The sequence below is a fragment of the Cebus imitator genome, unplaced genomic scaffold (assembly GCF_001604975.1).
Source record: "Cebus imitator isolate Cc_AM_T3 unplaced genomic scaffold, Cebus_imitator-1.0 Scaffold6, whole genome shotgun sequence".
In the NCBI taxonomy this organism is placed as follows: domain Eukaryota; kingdom Metazoa; phylum Chordata; class Mammalia; order Primates; family Cebidae; genus Cebus; species Cebus imitator.
The window spans coordinates 11038187-11047007 of NW_016107321.1; positions in this window are offsets into that span (position 1 = coordinate 11038187).

Sequence of the window (8821 nt, forward strand, 5' to 3'; positions counted from 1 at the left end):
AAGAGAAACATTCTGTATTGCTTCAAGAAAATAGATGAAAATAACTTCACAGTCAAGTGACTTATACCATTAACAAAAAATGTATTTTTGTATTGGAAGGTTTGAAACACTTTTTTCCATAGTTAGTCCCCAGTTTCTTTACTCCACAGAAATTTCTGTGTACATGTACAGCAACAACTTCTCAAAATCCACATGCATCAGTAATCTAGTGTCTAGTCTCAAACACATTTTACTTAGACTTACATTTCCTGTGTAAAGGTGTGAGAAATCTAAAGCTAACCCCTGTCCTTTGGGCCTCCTTGATGATCGGCTTGTTGCCACTAGGATTGGAATAAAGAAAACTACCACCTCTATTGGAATTGGAACCTCTACAAAACAGGACTACCTGCCAGACCTTCCAGCCCTGGGACTGGTTGTTTTTTTGAGTCCTTGGAGAATGCAGATGAAATGAAAGGGAAATTCATGTCGTATGGCGAACTTAGTACTCTGAATGGTTCAGATGATTCTGTTTCTATTGAATTTTTCACATAATAACTTTAATTTTCTACTTTATTTGCAGACATACGCCTGGCCAGAATCCAACAACTGAGTTTTTTTCAGATAATTAGCAACAGTATCTCAGAACAATTGGCAATTCATGAAAATTCATGTTTTGAAAAGTGAGTAATTATATGCACAGGTATTTAGCAATATGTGTACTGAAGTACTCATTTGAACCAATTATATATAACTGCCCAGAATTGCATTGAGCTTTTCTCTTCTGAATGCTCCACAAGTTGAGTTCCAGTGCAACACAAGCTTAGCTTCAAGGCCTCCTTTTGGTTACTGGAGCCTGCTGAAAATGGTTCCTCTGTGTTCTCCATCACAGTGCACATAATTCCATCTCCTTTTCCTGCACGTTGAATCTCCTTCATTCTTCACAGTAAACTTCAGTGTCTCACCCTTTCTCTGCCTGAAACATTTCTGTCTTTGTGAAATCTCATTTCAGTATTTCATAGTATGACATGCTGTCTTGCTACACATCTGTATTTTGGCACGATTTGTCATTCTAAAATAGGCTATTCCTAATTTAGCTTTAGCGTTTCTTCAGTGTTTTCATTTAATTTCCTATCAATTGTACTACCTATCAGAAAGTTGGAAGAGATGTTAAACGTTATTTGAAACAGGTGGCTGTAAGATTTAGCTGCACACACTCCCCTGGCCTTTTGCACTCTTTTATTCTTCACTTTTCCTTTTCTCTAAACCCAATCTGTTTATGTAGGCAGTGTTTCATTGTGCCTGAGCCCCACCTGAGTCCCACCTGAGTCTCTTTTGTGCGTCTTTTCCTAGATGTAATACACTAATTATGGAGATTATCAACAGAGTGTAAAAACACCACTTGTCTCCTTTTATTGTAATTCTTTTTTTTTTTTTTTTTTTTTTTTTTTTTTTTTTTTTTTTTTTTTTTTTTTTTAAGCATCAGGTCTTCTCTGCAAAGGCAATAGTTGACTCATTAGTCCTTTGTGGAAATGGCCTAAAATCCCTTAAGAAAAACAAAGCTGGGGGACTTTCTGTTCTGCTGAAAATGTCACAGCCATTTATGATCTAGAATCACAATGCCAATGGACAGGTGGTTTTTAAACATCTGGAATCTGATGAACTCTTTTCTTTCCATGCCTTTTATGGATTTGTGTGAGTATATGCTGACAGTTCACAGTAAGTCATAAAAATAAAGATATGCTCAACATAGGAGAAAGACTGTGGAAATAAATTAAGTAAAAGCTACTGAAATCCCAAGTTCAGTGTGCAATGTTTTTTAAACGCTAAGGTAAAATTAGACTGCAACTTCCTAGGGCTTACATTAGGAATCTTTTTTTCTAAACTTGTGTTTTCTTACTTTACTTTCTCTGTTTTGTCATCTTTGTTTTCCCCAGTGATCACTAAACAATTTTATTTGCAGGCATCACAAGCCCACCACTGGGAAGTTTATTTTATTTTTCATTTCCTGTGTCATATATTAATTTTTCCAATTCTAAGGATAAAGCAAAGTGTCCAATAAGACCTTGGTGATAGAAAACTTCAAAATCTCGTGTTAAAACTGAATAAAGAAGACCTTCCAGGGATATCAGGCCATTTCATAGAGGACAAGGATTATGTAGTAGAGGAATAAAATTTTGGTTGACCGCTGGAAAAACAAAGATATTGCAAATATTTCAAAATTAAAGAAAAAAAAAAAAGCTCTGATTGAATTGTTTAATTATGGTGTAGGAGACTTCATAATCATGAGGAGTGAGGAAAGGACTTTGGTGGAAAGCTTCCATATTGAAGTGGAAAGAGTCTGTTTCCATGTTGAAGTGGAAAGAGTTTACAGTGAGTGTTTATGCTTTATTCATATATGTAATGAGGATTCAGAATAATGCCTGGGATATGGCTGGGACTTAACACACATTGTCTGAATGAATCCCTATTAGATTAAGGTAAGAGGGTGTTCACAAGACTGCACATTGCATCCCCCGACCCTGAACATCCCTGTTATTACCACTGTCTTAGCAATTTTGGCGCTCTCTTGTTGGACTTTCCAGCTAATAATCTCTTCTGATTCTAATTTGCTTTCTCCTTCTGAACAGGTAGAGCTTCCCAATTAGCATTTCCTCAACCTTTAAAGGCTTCATAGTACCTCAAGAAAATAAATCCAGCCTTCTTCCTGAACTTCAAACTGTAGTTTGAATTATTTCCAACTATATGATCCACTGATATGTTATTCTTCCAAAAAGCTCTATACTCCTAGTCTAGCAGATTTTCTATTGTCTTCTATACATTACCATGTTTTAACTTATCCCACTTGAAACAGTGCCTCATATATTTTTCTCCTTTTATCTAATCACGTCAAAGGACAGCTTAACTGCATTGTCTTATTAAAATAAAACCTTCCTAGTCATCCCAACTTGCCTTGGCAACATTTCTCTGAAGTCTAAAATCCGTATTGCCTTTAGCACTCTTTGAAAGTTACTTTATGCCATGAGTGGTCACTTTTGTACACATATGTGTTCTATCTTCAAAATAAAATAACTACTTGTGGAAAAAATTCTCAAAAAAAAGTTACTGTTTTAGGAAGTTGCAAAAGCTTTTCTATGGTACATATACAAAAAAGGTTCATGGTAATAATGGTAGACACTAACATAACAGTGCCTCTTACAAAAAATAAAGTTAAAACTGGTTTGTTTTCTTTGTGAGCATTTTAAGTCAATTTTAGTATGAAATTCACTAGAATTCATTGAATTACACTATGGTGATAACCAACCAAAATGTATGAATTGAGTTGACTTTGGAAATTCTCATACTGTAAATGCACCAGGTTCATTGTTTGATGCATAGTAAGTCAATACACCAAGACACTTGTAGCAAAGAGGTTTAATCATAAGGCAGCCAAATGAGGAGATAGCAGGAAACCTCAAATCTACCTCTCTGAGGAGTTTGGGGATAGAGATTCTATGGAGTTTGGATGAGTAGTGGGCTGAGGTGTGGGGATCATTTATTGGTGGAACAGTACCGGGTGAAATCCTGGATTGTGGAGATGAAGAAACTGGTTCAGTTCCTTGGTGAGGGTATCTTATTGGTATCAGCTATTCCACTGGAACTTTGGATCTGAAAACAATCTTAAGCAATCCTTCAGCAAAAGCCTCATAATTATAACATCAGAGGTTCTATCTATGGAGCAAAGGGGATACAAATGTTCATTATCTAGTGCTGTGTGACTTTTGGTTTGCAAGCAGCTGCAAGGAAGTGGGCTAAGGCTCAACCTAATTAATACTTAATTATAGCTATATGTCTGTCCAGAACCCAGCATGCAATTCTTATTGACTCTGTAGGGACACTTTCAATATTGAAAGCTCACTAAATAGGTTCGTTCAGTTGATGAAAATTAGTTTTATATTAAAATACTTATATTTACATTTGTAAAGTATATTAGGGCATACTCCAGTTCTACCTTCATTTAAATAAAATGAGATGTGCCTTTACTGTAAATTGATATTTTTTCCTAATGTACACTGGCCTGACTGATAGCTTAACTGAGTAGACAAAGGGCAATGTTTTTGATTTATTGGAGACTAGCAACTGTCAAAATATGAGTAAGAAACTAGACTGGGAATCAGAAAGCATATTAAAGTTTTGCTTAATACCACGCAGTGTTTTATTTCCTGCTAGAAGATAGTTATATCAGGACATATTAATATGTATTTATCTATCTTGTTCTTATACCAAAAAAATTAAGGTGGTGACTGATAAAAACACAATGTGTATATAAATAGAAAGTAAATGTAACTTACATGGATTCTGGAGCCAGACTACATAGGCTCAAATCCCAGTGCACTGTGGCTTATTTGGAAAGTTGCTTAACATCTCTGTAGCTCAGTTCACTTATCTGAAGAATAGGGTATCTGAAGAGTACCTACTCATAGAATTCTCATGAGGACTAAAAAGTAAATCAGCATTTGCAAAATGCTTAGAATAGTGCCTAGCCCAACATAAAACTATTTGTTAAATAACATTATTAAAACTACCAGAAGACTTACTTACATATGGGACTTATTCACATAATGGGACAACAATTAAACTGAGTAGTGACTTTGCAATAGCAGCAAAAGTTGCTAGAAGATAATTAATCGCTTGAAATTCTGAAGGAAACTGTGGGTCAAACTAGAGTTCTCCGTGTAGCTAAACTATGATTCAAAGATGAGTTCTGTGGTATAACAAATAATATGTTCTGGTCTTTATCCCAGTCTCTGATGAAGAGCTTTAAAAATCCTTGGAATTTCTTGAATGTTGGGGTGTCTTTTATGATTTATTCATAAGAACCTCTTTCCAGCACACCTGAGTTTATAATAACCAGGTGACAGGTAGTATGCCCTTTGATAGTTCAAAGAAGAGGCCAAGCACTCCAGAAAGGCCTAGCATATGATTAGAGGGTAGGAAGTTTTAGACTCTTCCCAGACCGGAGAGGATCTGGAGACTGAGCTCAATTGTATGACCAATGATTTCATTAGACCAAGACCTTGCACTCTGGATACACAACCTTCCTGGTTGGTAAATACATGAATGTGCTGGGAGGGAGAGCAACCTGAGTCCATGGGGAGGGGGTATGAGAACTCTCCATTTGGCAGTTCCTGATTCATATCCTGTATGATAAAACTGGAATTATAAGTATAGGGCAGTGGATGCTAGAAGTCCTTTAACAGAATTAAAAATTCTGAGGAGGTCATGGGGCCCCTGAATTTATAGCTGGTCAGAGGTGTGGAAACTCTCCAGGAGTTGCAACTGGCATCTGAGATGGGAACAGAATATGGGGGGACTTTGCCCTTAACCTGTAGGATCTGTGCTGACTCTGAATAGTTAGCATCAAAATTGGGTTAAATTGCAGGACATCCAGTTTGTGTTAGAATTAGTGTCAAAACAAGGTCAAATAAACAGGACTTATAGACAGGAAGAAAGCAGCAAACTTACTCTCTGTGCAAGCTTACTAAAAATTCTACCAAAAGAGGTATTGTGGCAAGAGATAAACCCAAAGTAAAAAAGGAGTCGTATTTAGAAAGTAACGTAAATCAAATGCAAAGGGTGACTTTTTTTGGTAATTCTAATTAACTTGAATAAAAGCAAAAATTTGTTTTGTGCTATAAAACAGCATTAATTAAAATTTTAGATATTAGTACAGATGTAAGATTGCAGTTCTGAGCGTGTTTAAGCCAGATAATAATGTCCCTGCTTTGATTGGGGAGAGGACAGAGATTTCAATTAATTTTAGTTTTTACTTAAAAATAAGGTAGATATTTATATCTGTACCCATAAATGAGTCTATCTGTATTAGAGCCATGGAAACTAATTATATTACTTCCAAATATACAAAGACTCTAGAGTAAAGGATAGTTTGAATCTTCAAATTAGAAAATGACCAGGGAAAATCAAACAAAATGAAATGCACGCTCAATAAGAACACAAAATAGGGTTACATAAATTCATGTACCTCAGTTATGTTAATAAATATAAACAGTTTAAACCCAATGATTCAAATATGGAAATCTTATGGCTGATTTTTTTTTAAAGTCATGTTCTGCTTTCAAGAAATAATTGAAAACAAAATCAGAAAAAAATATTTTACATGAAGGGTGAAAAAATACACAAAGCAAATAGTGACCGAAGATGAGCTTGTATAGCCATATTAATTTCAGATAAAAGAATTTAATGCAAAAAGTATTAATAAGGATAAAGAATTTCACAGCTTAAAGTTAACAGAATCAACCCACTGAAAACTTGGTCCCACACTGTGAAGTGTACTTTTTTTTTTCCTTTTTCTTTTTCTTTTTCTTTTTTTTTGCGACAGTGTCTCCCTTTGTCACCAGGCTGGAGTGCAAAGGCATGATCTCAGCTCACCGCAACCTCTGACACCCTGGTTCAAGCGATTCTCCTGCCTCAGCCTCCCTAGTAGCTGGGATTATAGCCACGTGTCACCAGGCCCAGCTAATTTTTGTATTTTTTTAGTAGAGATGGAGTTTTACCATGCTTTCCAAGATGGTCTCAATCTCCTGACCTTGTGATCCCCCTGCCTTGGCCTCCCAAAGTGCTGGGATTACAAACGTGAGCCACAGCACCCGGCATGTACTTTTATTTGCCATATGTCCCTTCATTCCTTCCTTGCTTTGTTTGTGTGTTTTGTTCAATTCTTTGTTAAAGACGCCAAAAACCTGGACACTCTCCATTGGTAACAATCTGATGAAATAAGGATAAAGAACTAAGTACTGTTAGGTCATCTATGGAAATGGAAGACTGTTTCCCTTTGTGCCTAGTTGGGCTACTATTAAATTCTTTTTAGCCAATACCCTGCACAAATAATGTGGGATAAGGTCAGAAGGCTTTTGGGTATAGCCTTACTCTTGAGAGGATGTCCATCCACCATGAAGCTCTTTGTAATTGTTAACTCTCTACCTAGTGAGCTTCGACTAAAGTTATTGCATTTGAAAATAAGACAAATTTCACCCCTCACCACTCCTACTTGTTTGCTGCAGAAGACAGTGACACAGTGTTTGAAGGGTTCACACCTTGTGAGTACCCTCCCCTCTTACCTGACACTACTTAGCTTAGGCAATTCCATAACATCAGGAAACCTTCCTGGAGACACCATTGGACAACTGTACACCTGCTGGGACAACAGCTCCCAATGGTCCATCCTGACCTCTTCATTTACTGTCCAATGCAGCAAGTCCATTTCTTTGACCACACCTTCTTTTAAGTCATTAGAATAAACTTAAACACTTGTGAACAATGCAATTCTATCATTGTTGATACTGTGATATTTAAAGGTTAAGATCGTATGTTATCTCATGTAATACCTATATTTATCTGGAGTATTATTAAACCAATGTCCTAAGTGGGGAAGGCAGTAAAGAAGGGTAAAATTTCATTTTTCTCATCACACAACTCATTAGCAGTGCTGCAAGGATTAAAACCCAGGTCTATGTGATTTCAAGGTCAGAGTTTCACATCCTTTGTAGAAAATGATAAATATAGGACAAGAGATGGACAAGATTATCAATTCTAGGAGGCCTTCTACAACTTTCTAAATATGACAAGCCAGTGCTTGAGCCCTTCCATGGCAAAGAGCTACCTATTTCACATGGGAGCACACTTATTTGTTGAACTCCTCTAATAATTTAGAAGTTCCGCCTTACACTACCTTCAAATCTTCCTCCTTATAACTTCAAACTTTTAGGCATTGTTTTTCCCAGTAGAAAATTTCATCTTGCTTTCCCTGAACATTATAATTTAGTTTCGAACCTGCATGGGGCTTTATATAAAACTTTATTAAATAATAATTAAAGCACTTTAGAATGACATACTTTGACACTGAGAAATGAAATTGATATTAAAGTCTATATTTTGTTTTATTAAAAATTTAAATAGCAATCTCATCTGAATGTCCTTTAAAGGAGAAATTAAAATGCAGCTTATAATAAAATTAGACTTCTCTCTTTTCAGGCTGTGAAAGTCATTAAAAACCATATCCTACTTTATTACATTATTATAAGAGTGAGTTTTGATGCAGAAAATTAAAGTATAATTGGCAATGTGCATTTTGGCATCACTTCTGAACATTCTACTCTATTTTATTTCTCCTATATATTGTACGTTTCAAACGCCTGGGAAAATTTTGCATTTTATTTCTAGAAACTGACAGAACAACAATACAAAAGATAAACCAAAATAGTACCAGTGGTTCAGATTTTTAGGATGCCCAGTATTTGTTACATGAGATGATTTTTCTTTTCTGTTTTTAATTTTTTTATTTAATTTTTTCTTTTTATTGAAGACAAGGTCTTGCCGTGTTATGCAGTGATGTGTTTTCTATTCACTGCAACCTCCATCTCCCCAGCGTACGCGATTCTTCCACCTGAGCCTCCTGAGTAGCTGGGACTATAGACATGTACCACCACATCCAGCTAATTTTTGTATATTTTTTGTAGAGCAGGGTTTCTCCCTGTTGCCCAGACTTGTCTCCAATTTCTGGGTTCAAGTGATTTGCCTACCTCGACCTTCCAAAGTGCTGGGATTACAGGAGTGACCCCTGTGTCCAGCCTACATTAGATATATTTTTTCAATAAAAGAAGTCTACAGCTAAAATGACATGCACAATTTGGGGGTAAAATGGTATTAGCTGTGATGGAATTAAACCTAACCTGCCCACCTTTCTTCCTCCCCTCCCTTCCCCTTGCTTCCCCTCCCTTCTCTTCCCTCCCCTCCCTTCTCTTCCCTCCCCTCCCTCCCCTCCCTTCCCCTCCCTCCCCTCCCTTCC